This window comes from Aulonocara sp. 'chitande type north' Nkhata Bay, linkage group LG18 (genome assembly GCF_057382095.1).
Source record: "Aulonocara sp. 'chitande type north' Nkhata Bay isolate Kocher_YH1m ecotype deep benthic linkage group LG18, A_spYH_male_GT1.1, whole genome shotgun sequence".
Lineage (NCBI taxonomy): Eukaryota > Metazoa > Chordata > Actinopteri > Cichliformes > Cichlidae > Aulonocara > Aulonocara sp. 'chitande type north' Nkhata Bay.
In genome coordinates this window covers 2,371,453-2,385,093 of record NC_141361.1, presented here as the reverse complement: position 1 = coordinate 2,385,093, position 13,641 = coordinate 2,371,453, and the positions used below count along the sequence as shown (strand labels likewise).

Below are 13,641 nucleotides of genomic sequence, written 5' to 3'. Positions count from 1 at the left end.
AACACAGACCTTTCTCACCCTAAACGAAAATAAGACTGAAGTTATTGTTTGTGGAAGTGATGCCCCTTTGGATAAGTTAACTGATACGTTCGGTCCTCTTGCTTGTCATCACTTCCACACTGTAAGAAATGTCAGTGTTTTTAGATAGATCTTCAAATTAGAGAAACAAGTGTCCACAGTTGTCGAAATCAGTTTTTATCAGTTATGTGAAATTGCCAAAGCGAAGCCTCATCTTCCTCCTAAAGACCTAGTAAAACATTTATGACTTCATCACCTCTAGACTGGACTACTGCAATTCTCTCTACTTTGGTCTTTAACACTCATCTCTCCATCACTTGCAGTTCGCCCAAAATGCTGCTGCATGTCTTCCAACAGGTGTTAGAAAGTCTGAACTCATCACTCCAGTTTTAGCAAATTTACACTGGCTCCCTGTAAAATATTGTATTGATTTTAAGATGCTTTTACTTACTTTCGAAGTTTTAAATGATCTGGCGAGCAGTTACTTAAGCAAATTCCTCAACATATATAACCGCAATAGAGCACTGAGATCTTAGTACAGCCCAATAAAGGAGATGGGGCCTTCACAGCTGCAGCACCTAGACTCTGGAACATCTGCCACTCAATATTTGTACTTAAGAGTCTATACAGCGTTTCAAATCGCGTTTAAAACTCACTTTTTATGCTGGCTTTTGATTCAAGTTTGAGTTCCATCAGGTTTGTTTTATGTTCGTTTTGTTTTTATGTTAAATATGTTGTCATTGAAGAAACTGTTTTTACCAGAGACCAGACTGCATCAAATTTATTGTTCTGAATATTTCCAGTTTTGTTTTTGGAGGAACTAAATCTGCAGGTTTCACCAGAGAAGCTTCTGTAACTGGTCATTAACAGCTCTGTGGGAGTCAAGGTGGTGGAACGATATCGCAGACGTTCAATTTCAGAATTGTTACGAACCAACAGGATACACATGCAGCCCATGCAATAATGTTACTTTAAAATGTTTCCACCTCAAAGGGCCGAGAGAAGCTCAATAGGTGAAATTTTATATAAATCGTTTTCTGAAGCAGTTGAAACATAGTAAGAACTGAAATATATTTAAGAACTAATTCAACAATACTTTATAAGTAAATACTTCACACATATAATTTAATTGGTGTTCCTTAAATACAGTCTTAGTAACATGAATAACCTCAACTTGCTCTCACAGATTTATTTGTGTCCATCGTTGTTAGTGCACGTCCATGTTTTCTAACATGTGGAAGGTCCTGAGTGTGAAACCAGCTGCTCTGTTTGTAAATTTTTTTTCTCTGGTTTTCCCTCCTGGTTAAAGCTGCAGCATAAAGCTCAGACTATTTCTGAGAAATCAGAGTTCTTCCTGACCTTCCCAAAGGAACAATAGCTGGTGGAGTGTGTTCCTGTCAGGGACTTCATTCTGCTGTGAGTATGTGGTTTGACTTGTTTTGTTTGTTTTAGATCTTCCTGATTCCTCATTGCTAAGATTTTTTTTTAATATTTTTGTTGTGAGTCACAAGGCATTTTCAGGTTATTTCCTGTTCAGACATTTTTTTAATATAATTTGCATATTACGTTCGTACCACAAAACTATATCAGCCAAATGAACTCCGAGCTGCTGTTTTATAAAAGAAATGTCCATCAGCTGTAGAGACGCTGTAGCTTAAACTGCCTGTTGTCATTCTTACAGTTTCAAATACTGTCTCTCTCAATCTCGGTGTGGCTGTAACTCAGGAGGTCACCGACTAATCCGCAGGTCTGCATGCCAAATATTCTTGGGCAACATCAAGTTGCTCTCCAATGCATCCACTGGAGTATGAATGTTAGATAGAAAATACTTGCATAGAAAAAAAGTGCTTGTGCGAGCAGGTGAATGAGACAAGTTGTGCAAAGCACTTTCAGTGCTCAGAATACAAAGTGCTGTATAAGAACCAGTCTGTTGGCAACCTTGTGGTTTAGAAGAATCAGAATCAGAAAGGGTTTTATTGCCAAATGTTGAGCAGGTTTACAACATTAGGAAATTGCTGCGGTGCTTCAGTGCAAACATACTGTCATAAATTACGTTTAAATAGACATGAAAATAAAAATAAGAATAAGAATTAAAAGTGCTAAGTAGATAGATATATACATGATATATACATGAGTGCAGGTGGTGATCAGTGCCAAACATGGAATGATGCAGTGAACACAGCGTAGGGTCATGTGTTAGTGGTGGGAACAGTCATACGGTTATTGTTCATGTGTCCGACAGCAGAGGGGAAGAAACTGTTCTTATGGCGAGAGGTTCTGGTGCGAATGGACCGGAGCCTCCTGCCTGAGGGGAGCAGGTCAAACAGACTGTGTCCAGGGTGAGAAGGGTCAGCTGAGATCCGAGCTGCACGCCGCAGTGTCCTGGAGGTGTACAGGTCCTGCAGAGATGGGAGTCTGCAGCCAATCACCTTCTCAGCAGAGCGCACAACACGCTGCAGTCTCTGTTTGTCCCTGATAGTGGCTCCAGCGTACCACACGGTGATGGAGGAGGTGAGGATGGACTCGATGATTGCAGTGTAGAACTGCATCATCGTCCGTGTTGGCAGGTTGAATTTCTTCAGCTGCCTCAGGAAGTACATCCTCTGCTGGGCTTTCTTAATGACGGAGGTGATGGTGGGCTCCCACTTCAGGTCCTGGGTGATGGTGGTACCCAGGAAGCGGAATGAGTCCACAGAGGTGATGGGGGTGTCAGTCAGGATGATGGGGGGGAGTGGAGCTGTGTGCTTCCTGAAGTCCACAATAATCTCCACTGTCTTCTGGGCATTCAGCACCAGGTTGTTGTGGCTGCACCAGGACACCAGACGTTCAACCTCCCTCCTGTAGGCAGACTCGTCCCCGTCAGAGATGAGCCCAATAACGGTGGTGTCATCTGCAAACTTGATTAGCTTGACAGACTGGTGGGTGGAGGTGCAGCAGTTGGTGTACAGGGAGAAGAGCAGAGGAGAAAGAACACAGCCCTGAGGGGAGCCGGTGCTGATGGTCCGGGAGTCTGAGACATTCTTTCCCAGCCTCACGTGCTGCTTCCTGTCCGTCAGGAAGTCAGTGATCCACCGGCAGATGAATCACTGACTTAGACCACTGAAGCTTCAGCTTTCTGTCTTCTCACCAATGAGAGGAGCAGTGTGAGCGAGAGTGACTCACACTCTCCTTTGATTACATTTACTGGACTATTGTTATATTATTGTGTATGATATGTTCGCATCAGTGTTGAAAAGATATGCACATTATATATTTGTTTTTATTATATAGGTTTTTATTTGTTTAAATACTAATGACAATGAAGTGACCAGTGCTGTCAGCGTTGATCTCATCAAAATGACGTTAACCCCATAACCACATTAACGCGGCAAATCTCCGGTAGCTCGTAAACGCGTGAGCACCATGCAGCCCTACGCATGGGGCGATCCACGTCAACTTGCTTACGGATATTTGCCGCGTTAATGCGGTTATGGGGTTAACGTCATTTTGATGAGATCAACGCTGACAGCAATAGTTTATACACCAGAGGGTCTGATTGTTGGGTTTTCTCTGTATTATTCTGGTCTTTACTGTACAATGTAAAGCACTTTGAAGTAACTGTTGTTGTGATTTCGTGCTATATAAAATAAACTCGATTTCATTAAAAAATATTTAGATTAACAGTTTTCTGGAAATGACCTACTGCCAACGTACGATACTCGTGAAGAAAAACTATACAAAATGTGTTTAGAAGCATTTCAAATGAAGCTTTGCAGTAGATGTGGATCAATAAAGAGTTTTAATGCCTGAACCTGCAGCTGTTTGCTTTCCAGTGGATCCACAGCTGTGCAGGATCACCATCTACTGATGTAATAAGGTTTTATCTTAATATTGTCGTGGTTTTAGGCAAGGATTCAAGCGACACCTTGTAGAGCACTCAAACTCCGACCTTTATTGTCTACTTCCTGTTTCAGAACCCCCTTTCACAATAAAACAGGTTATACTCAAACAGATTACACCACATCCTCCTTTCGCTGAAAACATCAAACTTACAGGAACATTTACAGCATATATGAAAACTGTACTCTCTTTTTTTTTCTTAGAACCTTTCATAGAAACTTTTCTTTCTCTTCAACCTTTTTTCCTTTACTTTTAAACCCATGTTTTTCTTTTTTGTTTTGTTTATTTTCACAAGTCCAGTCTTTGTGGTTTTTTGACAACCCTGCCAGCCCTAGTTCTGACAGGACCTGGGTCTTCTGTCTTAGGAGTCAGAGTTGTAGTCGCCGATAGGTTTGAAGCAGGCAGGGCGTTCTCTGTTGGACTGAGAGGCGTAATTGGGGTTTGTAACTTTGGTGTGGCATCTGGCAATGGCTGGAGGTGATGCCTATTTCTCCTGATGGCTCCTGAAGGGGTCTCGACAATGTATGAGCGGGGTGTGGAGTGAGAGGAGATGACAGTCCCTTCACGCCTAGTGTCTGTAATCCACACTGGTTGTCCCGGTGAGAGTGGAGGAAGTTCTGTCACACGATGTCTCCTGTTGTACGCAACACTGTCCTTCATCACTCTCTCTCTCACTTTTGTCAACACTGTAGCCTTGTTGGGCAGGCTGGGATTGAGCAAAGAAGGAAGCTGGGGAACTGACGTGCGCAGTCTTTGTCCCATTAGTAGTTGCGCAGGGCTATATCCATTAGCCAATGGGGTTGCTCTGTAAGCTAGAAGTGCAAGATATAGATCTTTTGTTTTCTTTAGCAGACTTTTCACAGTTTGGACATGACGCTCAGCCTCACCATTGCTTTGTGCAAATCTTGGACTGCTTGTTACATGTCTGAACCCATAAGCTGCTCCAAAGTCTTTGAACTGTTGGCTTGAAAACTGAGGTCCATTGTCACTGTAGAGAAACTCTGGAATCCCATGTCTGGAAAAGATTGATTTTAGATGCACTATAACATCCTCCGATCTTGTGGGAGTAAGTTTGGCTATTTCCACAAATTTAGAGTAGTAGTCCACCAGAAGCACATAGTTGCTGTTGTTAAACGTAAAAAGGTCTGCTCCAACTTTTTGCCATGGTCTCTCAGGGAGTTGGCTTGGCATTAAGGGTTGCAGGAAGCATCTGCAGACAGTTTTAACTCTTTGTTTGGGTCATAGAGTGCAAGAATGGGAGTTGACGTCAGATCGCCTTTCAGCTGATTGAACGCTTTTTGCTGTGCGCAGCTCCAAACCCACTGATTTTTCTTCGAGAGCAGGTCTCTTAGGGGCTTGTCTTTTTCGGCCAGTCCTGGGATGAATTTGCCTAATTGGTTAAGCATCCCGAGAAAGCTGCGCACTTCACTGGCGTTTGACGGCTCTTTCATTGCTGTGATCGCTCTAATTTTGTCTGGGTCTGGCTGTACTCCCTCCGCAGACAAAACGTGTCCGAGGAACTTCACTTCCTGTTTGCTAAGGTCACATTTCTCCAGGTTTAGTGTGACACCGGCCTCTTGGAGTTTATTGAGCACTATGTGCAGCCTGGCGTTGTGCTCCTGCTGATCCTGTCCCCAAATGAGGATGTCATCCATGTGACAAACCACACCTGGCAGCCCATTAAGGATCACTGACTGTTATGGCCCGTCTAGGCGCGGCCAGACCACAACATAAAGGGTGATCCATCCCCGTCCAACCCCAAGCAGCACGTCACACACTTACTATTTTGTGACAGTGATTTATTTACAATAGGTGCGGTTAAACAAAGGAAGGGAGCATATCATAGCTTCAGGGTGAACCCAAGGCCAAAACAACAAACAAAAGTAGCCTATCTCAGGAGTAAACGAAACTTACCTACTCAAAGGAACTAAACAAAACGACAATCACTTTCCTCCCTACCTAACAAAAACAGGAGAAAACTGATCAACCAAAAAGGCGGTCCACCCCTACATGCTCTTACATTACATAATACGTCGATACAGTGACCGGTCTGCCGGCTGGGTTGGGCCGAGGATGAATGACTGGGCGGTCCCTGGCGGGCTCTTCTTATCCGCTGTTTCCCAGTCCTCAGCCAATCGGTGTGAGCCATCCACCCTGGATGCACCAATCCCGGAGGAGCACCTGGATACTCAAATCCACACACAATTATGGTCACAGTCGTAACACTGACATTCTACGCTGAAAATGTTCTGGGGCTGACGCTATTCCAAAGGGAAGTCTGTTAAAGTGGAAGCGCCCAAAGGGTGTAATGAATGTTGTGTAGTGTGCTGACACTGGTGACAATGGAACCTGCCAGAAGCCTCTGTTTGCATCTAACTTACTGAAGACTTTTGCTCCCGCCAGGGATCCAAGTGTCTGTTCAACCGAAGGCAGGATGTACTTTTCTCTGCACACTGCTTCATTGAGGTGGGTGAGGTCAACACAAATACGCACAGAGTCGTTTTTTGTTGGCACTGGGACCATACCTGCACACCATTCTGTTGGTTCTTCAACTCTGCTGATTACTCCCATGAACTCCATTCTTTCCAGTTCCCGTTTCACCTTTCCTAACAAAGGGATGGGGACCCGTCTTGGTGCGGCCAGGGAAGAAGGCACAGCATTGGGTTTCAACTTAATCGTATAAGGTTGTTGCATTAAACCTAATCCCTGACACAGCTTTGGGTAGTTCTCATTCAACACATTCATGTCAATACTGTCAGCTCTACACACAAGGTTCAGCTTGACACTTGTTGGCCTGCTTAACAGTGCTATGTGCAAATCTTTGATAATGTAGACATTTTCCTGTATTTCCTGTTCACCTTTGCAAATTGTTTCTCTGCTCATACCCAACACATCAAGTGGAGTACCACCTGGACCAAACAATGGTCTATCTGGTTTACATAACTCTGTCTCATTTTGGTTTATGCAGTAATACATCTGGGCTGGGATAACAGAGACGTCAGCTCCTGTGTCCATCTTAAATCTAACTTTGTGGTTTCTGATAGTAAGGTCTGCATACCAAGGATCTGAACCTGCGTCTACAGAACCAAGAAACACGGGTGTATCATCACTTTTCTCTGTTTCTGTCACATGCACAGATTTAACAGATTTACACACTTTACTGAAGTGTCCTCTTTTACCACATGAGTGACATGTTGCATCTTTTGCTGGGCATTGTCCTTTACCATGCGCAGGGGTTTTCCCACACCTGTAGCATGATCTCCCATTTGGTGTTTTGTCCTTTGTTGTGCATTTACGTTCTCTTCGGGGTTTGAATGTTGAATGCCTTTGTTCCCTGTGCTTCGCTGTCACAGCATCTATTTCCATCTTATTTTCCCCTCTGATGTCTGTCTGTTGTTTTTTGATGACTTCAGACTGCCGGGCCTGATTAACCGCTTTCTCCAATGTCAAATCTCTGTCGATTTGAAGTCTCTCCGCTAAGCTGATGTCCCTCAGACCCACGACGAGGCGATCTCTTATTAACTCATCGTGCAGTGCACCATAACTGCAGTTTTCAGCTAAAGCATAAAGTGCGGTGACAAACGAGTCAACAGTCTCATTAGCTTGCTGTGTTCTTTGATTAAAGCGGGCTCTCTCATAGATAATGTTTTTCCTGGGAACAAAGTACGTATCCAAAGTGTCTCTTACAAAGGCAGCAGTACAAAGCAGTATGTCCGATAAAGGTTGCCCTCGGAGGATATCATCTGCTTCATCCCCCATGCAGTAGATGAGTGTGTTCACCTGGTTAGCCTCTGAGCTAAGGTGCAGGTTGCTTGCAAGTCGAAATCTTTCAAACCTCCTTATCCACTTTTCCCATTGCTGTGGCTTTGAGAAATCAAACAGCTCGGGAGGCTGGATGGTGAATGTGGCATTCGGGGGTAAGTTGGCGTTAGCATTATAGCTGCCGTTAGCTTGCTGGTGGGGCGGTGACGTGCGAGGCTGTGTAGCTGTTGCGCTAGCTCCCGCTTCTTCGTCCGACATCTTATCGTCTGGAGGAAAAACTCTTTACCGCTCCCAAAGCCGCTTGCTGTCACTCCCCGATGACAAGGCTCTTACTGCAATCCCACTTCTGACACCAAGTCGTGGTTTTAGGCAAGGATTCAAGCGACACCTTGTAGAGCACTCAAACTCCGACCTTTATTGTCTACTTCCTGTTTCAGAACCCCCTTTCACAATAAAACAGGTTATACTCAAACAGATTACACCACAAGTATGTAAATATATAAGAGGTGTTATTGACAGTCATAAACAGAAACAGTTTGTTTCCGTAAAACTGAACGTGCAGCATTTTACAACCTACTACACTGTCACTGTCTCACCCAGGAGGTGCCAGGTGGAACTATTCCAGATGTTGTCAGTTATAGTAATGGGTATAAAAACAAACAGCTGGACAGCAGAAGAACCAGAAAAACATCCTCAAAATTTTTCTGTGTTTTCCAGGTTAGACTGAAGAATGGACGGTACATCAGGTGAGATGGAGGTGGCAGCGCTCGGTCGGCCTTTCAGCGTCGGGATGCTGTACGACTGTCGCAGTGACTCGCTCGTCACTGGTAAGAATTCACATGTAAAAATTCTTTATGCATCACAAACTTTCGTTTTTTAAAGCCAGTCGACTGTAGAATAATATATATATAAGTCTGGCCTAAGTCTTCTGTTGATGACGGCAGCAGTCCAGGACTTGAGTTAATTTTCTTTAAGTTCCACAGAAGAATTGGTTACATCAGAGCTTGCCAGGCTTAATCCAAATGCAGTGCAGCCATACGTGAACTTACAGTTGTAGAAGATACGGTATATGTGACTATGAGCATGGTTTTCTGGAAACAGAAACAGGCAATTCTGTAATCAGTAGAGTCAAAAGTAACTAAGAAACAATCACAACACATCATCTACTCAACACAGAGGTATTTAACAATGTCCACAAGGGGTCACTGTAGACCATAAAGACCATCAGCTGAAGCAGCAGATGTGAGCCCAAACAGGTTCCCATCACTCCAGCCTTTCTGCCAGTAAAAGTAGCCACGCCCCTAACTCCAGTATCAGATACGTGTTATAAAATAATTCTCCGGTAGCTCGTAAACGCGTGAGCACCATGCAGCCCTACGCATGGGGCGATCCACGTCAACTTGCTTACGGATATTTGCCGCGTTAATGCGGTTATGGGGTTAACGTCATTTTGATGAGATCAACGCTGACAGCAATAGTTTATACACCAGAGGGTCTGATTGTTGGGTTTTCTCTGTATTATTCTGGTCTTTACTGTACAATGTAAAGCACTTTGAAGTAACTGTTGTTGTGATTTCGTGCTATATAAAATAAACTCGATTTCATTAAAAAATATTTAGATTAACAGTTTTCTGGAAATGACCTACTGCCAACGCACGATACTCGTGAAGAAAAACTATACAAAATGTGTTTAGAAGCATTTCAAATGAAGCTTTGCAGTAGATGTGGATCAATAAAGAGTTTTAATGCCTGAACCTGCAGCTGTTTGCTTTCCAGTGGATCCACAGCTGTGCAGGATCACCATCTACTGATGTAATAAGGTTTTATCTTAATATTGTCGTGGTTTTAGGCAAGGATTCAAGCGACACCTTGTAGAGCACTCAAACTCCGACCTTTATTGTCTACTTCCTGTTTCAGAACCCCCTTTCACAATAAAACAGGTTATACTCAAACAGATTACACCACATCCTCCTTTCGCTGAAAACATCAAACTTACAGGAACATTTACAGCATATATGAAAACTGTACTCTCTTTTTTTTTCTTAGAACCTTTCATAGAAACTTTTCTTTCTCTTCAACCTTTTTTCCTTTACTTTTAAACCCATGTTTTTCTTTTTTGTTTTGTTTATTTTCACAAGTCCAGTCTTTGTGGTTTTTTGACAACCCTGCCAGCCCTAGTTCTGACAGGACCTGGGTCTTCTGTCTTAGGAGTCAGAGTTGTAGTCGCCGATAGGTTTGAAGCAGGCAGGGCGTTCTCTGTTGGACTGAGAGGCGTAATTGGGGTTTGTAACTTTGGTGTGGCATCTGGCAATGGCTGGAGGTGATGCCTATTTCTCCTGATGGCTCCTGAAGGGGTCTCGACAATGTATGAGCGGGGTGTGGAGTGAGAGGAGATGACAGTCCCTTCACGCCTAGTGTCTGTAATCCACACTGGTTGTCCCGGTGAGAGTGGAGGAAGTTCTGTCACACGATGTCTCCTGTTGTACGCAACACTGTCCTTCATCACTCTCTCTCTCACTTTTGTCAACACTGTAGCCTTGTTGGGCAGGCTGGGATTGAGCAAAGAAGGAAGCTGGGGAACTGACGTGCGCAGTCTTTGTCCCATTAGTAGTTGCGCAGGGCTATATCCATTAGCCAATGGGGTTGCTCTGTAAGCTAGAAGTGCAAGATATAGATCTTTTGTTTTCTTTAGCAGACTTTTCACAGTTTGGACATGACGCTCAGCCTCACCATTGCTTTGTGCAAATCTTGGACTGCTTGTTACATGTCTGAACCCATAAGCTGCTCCAAAGTCTTTGAACTGTTGGCTTGAAAACTGAGGTCCATTGTCACTGTAGAGAAACTCTGGAATCCCATGTCTGGAAAAGATTGATTTTAGATGCACTATAACATCCTCCGATCTTGTGGGAGTAAGTTTGGCTATTTCCACAAATTTAGAGTAGTAGTCCACCAGAAGCACATAGTTGCTGTTGTTAAACGTAAAAAGGTCTGCTCCAACTTTTTGCCATGGTCTCTCAGGGAGTTGGCTTGGCATTAAGGGTTGCAGGAAGCATCTGCAGACAGTTTTAACTCTTTGTTTGGGTCATAGAGTGCAAGAATGGGAGTTGACGTCAGATCGCCTTTCAGCTGATTGAACGCTTTTTGCTGTGCGCAGCTCCAAACCCACTGATTTTTCTTCGAGAGCAGGTCTCTTAGGGGCTTGTCTTTTTCGGCCAGTCCTGGGATGAATTTGCCTAATTGGTTAAGCATCCCGAGAAAGCTGCGCACTTCACTGGCGTTTGACGGCTCTTTCATTGCTGTGATCGCTCTAATTTTGTCTGGGTCTGGCTGTACTCCCTCCGCAGACAAAACGTGTCCGAGGAACTTCACTTCCTGTTTGCTAAGGTCACATTTCTCCAGGTTTAGTGTGACACCGGCCTCTTGGAGTTTATTGAGCACTATGTGCAGCCTGGCGTTGTGCTCCTGCTGATCCTGTCCCCAAATGAGGATGTCATCCATGTGACAAACCACACCTGGCAGCCCATTAAGGATCACTGACTGTTATGGCCCGTCTAGGCGCGGCCAGACCACAACATAAAGGGTGATCCATCCCCGTCCAACCCCAAGCAGCACGTCACACACTTACTATTTTGTGACAGTGATTTATTTACAATAGGTGCGGTTAAACAAAGGAAGGGAGCATATCATAGCTTCAGGGTGAACCCAAGGCCAAAACAACAAACAAAAGTAGCCTATCTCAGGAGTAAACGAAACTTACCTACTCAAAGGAACTAAACAAAACGACAATCACTTTCCTCCCTACCTAACAAAAACAGGAGAAAACTGATCAACCAAAAAGGCGGTCCACCCCTACATGCTCTTACATTACATAATACGTCGATACAGTGACCGGTCTGCCGGCTGGGTTGGGCCGAGGATGAATGACTGGGCGGTCCCTGGCGGGCTCTTCTTATCCGCTGTTTCCCAGTCCTCAGCCAATCGGTGTGAGCCATCCACCCTGGATGCACCAATCCCGGAGGAGCACCTGGATACTCAAATCCACACACAATTATGGTCACAGTCGTAACACTGACATTCTACGCTGAAAATGTTCTGGGGCTGACGCTATTCCAAAGGGAAGTCTGTTAAAGTGGAAGCGCCCAAAGGGTGTAATGAATGTTGTGTAGTGTGCTGACACTGGTGACAATGGAACCTGCCAGAAGCCTCTGTTTGCATCTAACTTACTGAAGACTTTTGCTCCCGCCAGGGATCCAAGTGTCTGTTCAACCGAAGGCAGGATGTACTTTTCTCTGCACACTGCTTCATTGAGGTGGGTGAGGTCAACACAAATACGCACAGAGTCGTTTTTTGTTGGCACTGGGACCATACCTGCACACCATTCTGTTGGTTCTTCAACTCTGCTGATTACTCCCATGAACTCCATTCTTTCCAGTTCCCGTTTCACCTTTCCTAACAAAGGGATGGGGACCCGTCTTGGTGCGGCCAGGGAAGAAGGCACAGCATTGGGTTTCAACTTAATCGTATAAGGTTGTTGCATTAAACCTAATCCCTGACACAGCTTTGGGTAGTTCTCATTCAACACATTCATGTCAATACTGTCAGCTCTACACACAAGGTTCAGCTTGACACTTGTTGGCCTGCTTAACAGTGCTATGTGCAAATCTTTGATAATGTAGACATTTTCCTGTATTTCCTGTTCACCTTTGCAAATTGTTTCTCTGCTCATACCCAACACATCAAGTGGAGTACCACCTGGACCAAACAATGGTCTATCTGGTTTACATAACTCTGTCTCATTTTGGTTTATGCAGTAATACATCTGGGCTGGGATAACAGAGACGTCAGCTCCTGTGTCCATCTTAAATCTAACTTTGTGGTTTCTGATAGTAAGGTCTGCATACCAAGGATCTGAACCTGCGTCTACAGAACCAAGAAACACGGGTGTATCATCACTTTTCTCTGTTTCTGTCACATGCACAGATTTAACAGATTTACACACTTTACTGAAGTGTCCTCTTTTACCACATGAGTGACATGTTGCATCTTTTGCTGGGCATTGTCCTTTACCATGCGCAGGGGTTTTCCCACACCTGTAGCATGATCTCCCATTTGGTGTTTTGTCCTTTGTTGTGCATTTACGTTCTCTTCGGGGTTTGAATGTTGAATGCCTTTGTTCCCTGTGCTTCGCTGTCACAGCATCTATTTCCATCTTATTTTCCCCTCTGATGTCTGTCTGTTGTTTTTTGATGACTTCAGACTGCCGGGCCTGATTAACCGCTTTCTCCAATGTCAAATCTCTGTCGATTTGAAGTCTCTCCGCTAAGCTGATGTCCCTCAGACCCACGACGAGGCGATCTCTTATTAACTCATCGTGCAGTGCACCATAACTGCAGTTTTCAGCTAAAGCATAAAGTGCGGTGACAAACGAGTCAACAGTCTCATTAGCTTGCTGTGTTCTTTGATTAAAGCGGGCTCTCTCATAGATAATGTTTTTCCTGGGAACAAAGTACGTATCCAAAGTGTCTCTTACAAAGGCAGCAGTACAAAGCAGTATGTCCGATAAAGGTTGCCCTCGGAGGATATCATCTGCTTCATCCCCCATGCAGTAGATGAGTGTGTTCACCTGGTTAGCCTCTGAGCTAAGGTGCAGGTTGCTTGCAAGTCGAAATCTTTCAAACCTCCTTATCCACTTTTCCCATTGCTGTGGCTTTGAGAAATCAAACAGCTCGGGAGGCTGGATGGTGAATGTGGCATTCGGGGGTAAGTTGGCGTTAGCATTATAGCTGCCGTTAGCTTGCTGGTGGGGCGGTGACGTGCGAGGCTGTGTAGCTGTTGCGCTAGCTCCCGCTTCTTCGTCCGACATCTTATCGTCTGGAGGAAAAACTCTTTACCGCTCCCAAAGCCGCTTGCTGTCACTCCCCGATGACAAGGCTCTTACTGCAATCCCACTTCTGACACCAAGTCGTGGTTTTAGGCAAGGAT

At 44.5% G+C, this 13,641-nt stretch overlaps 1 protein-coding gene across 1 annotated transcript in view; it reads left to right on the top strand.

The window, feature by feature from the left end:
- Positions 1–1,344: 1,344 nt before the first annotated feature.
- Positions 1,345–13,641, top strand: part of LOC147307607 (uncharacterized) — a 45,318-nt gene continuing 33,021 nt past the window's right edge. The window contains exon 1 of the mRNA XM_086271678.1: positions 1,345–1,434. The gene's annotated coding sequence lies outside the window, so the exon portion shown is untranslated. The remainder of the gene's footprint in view (positions 1,435–13,641) is intronic.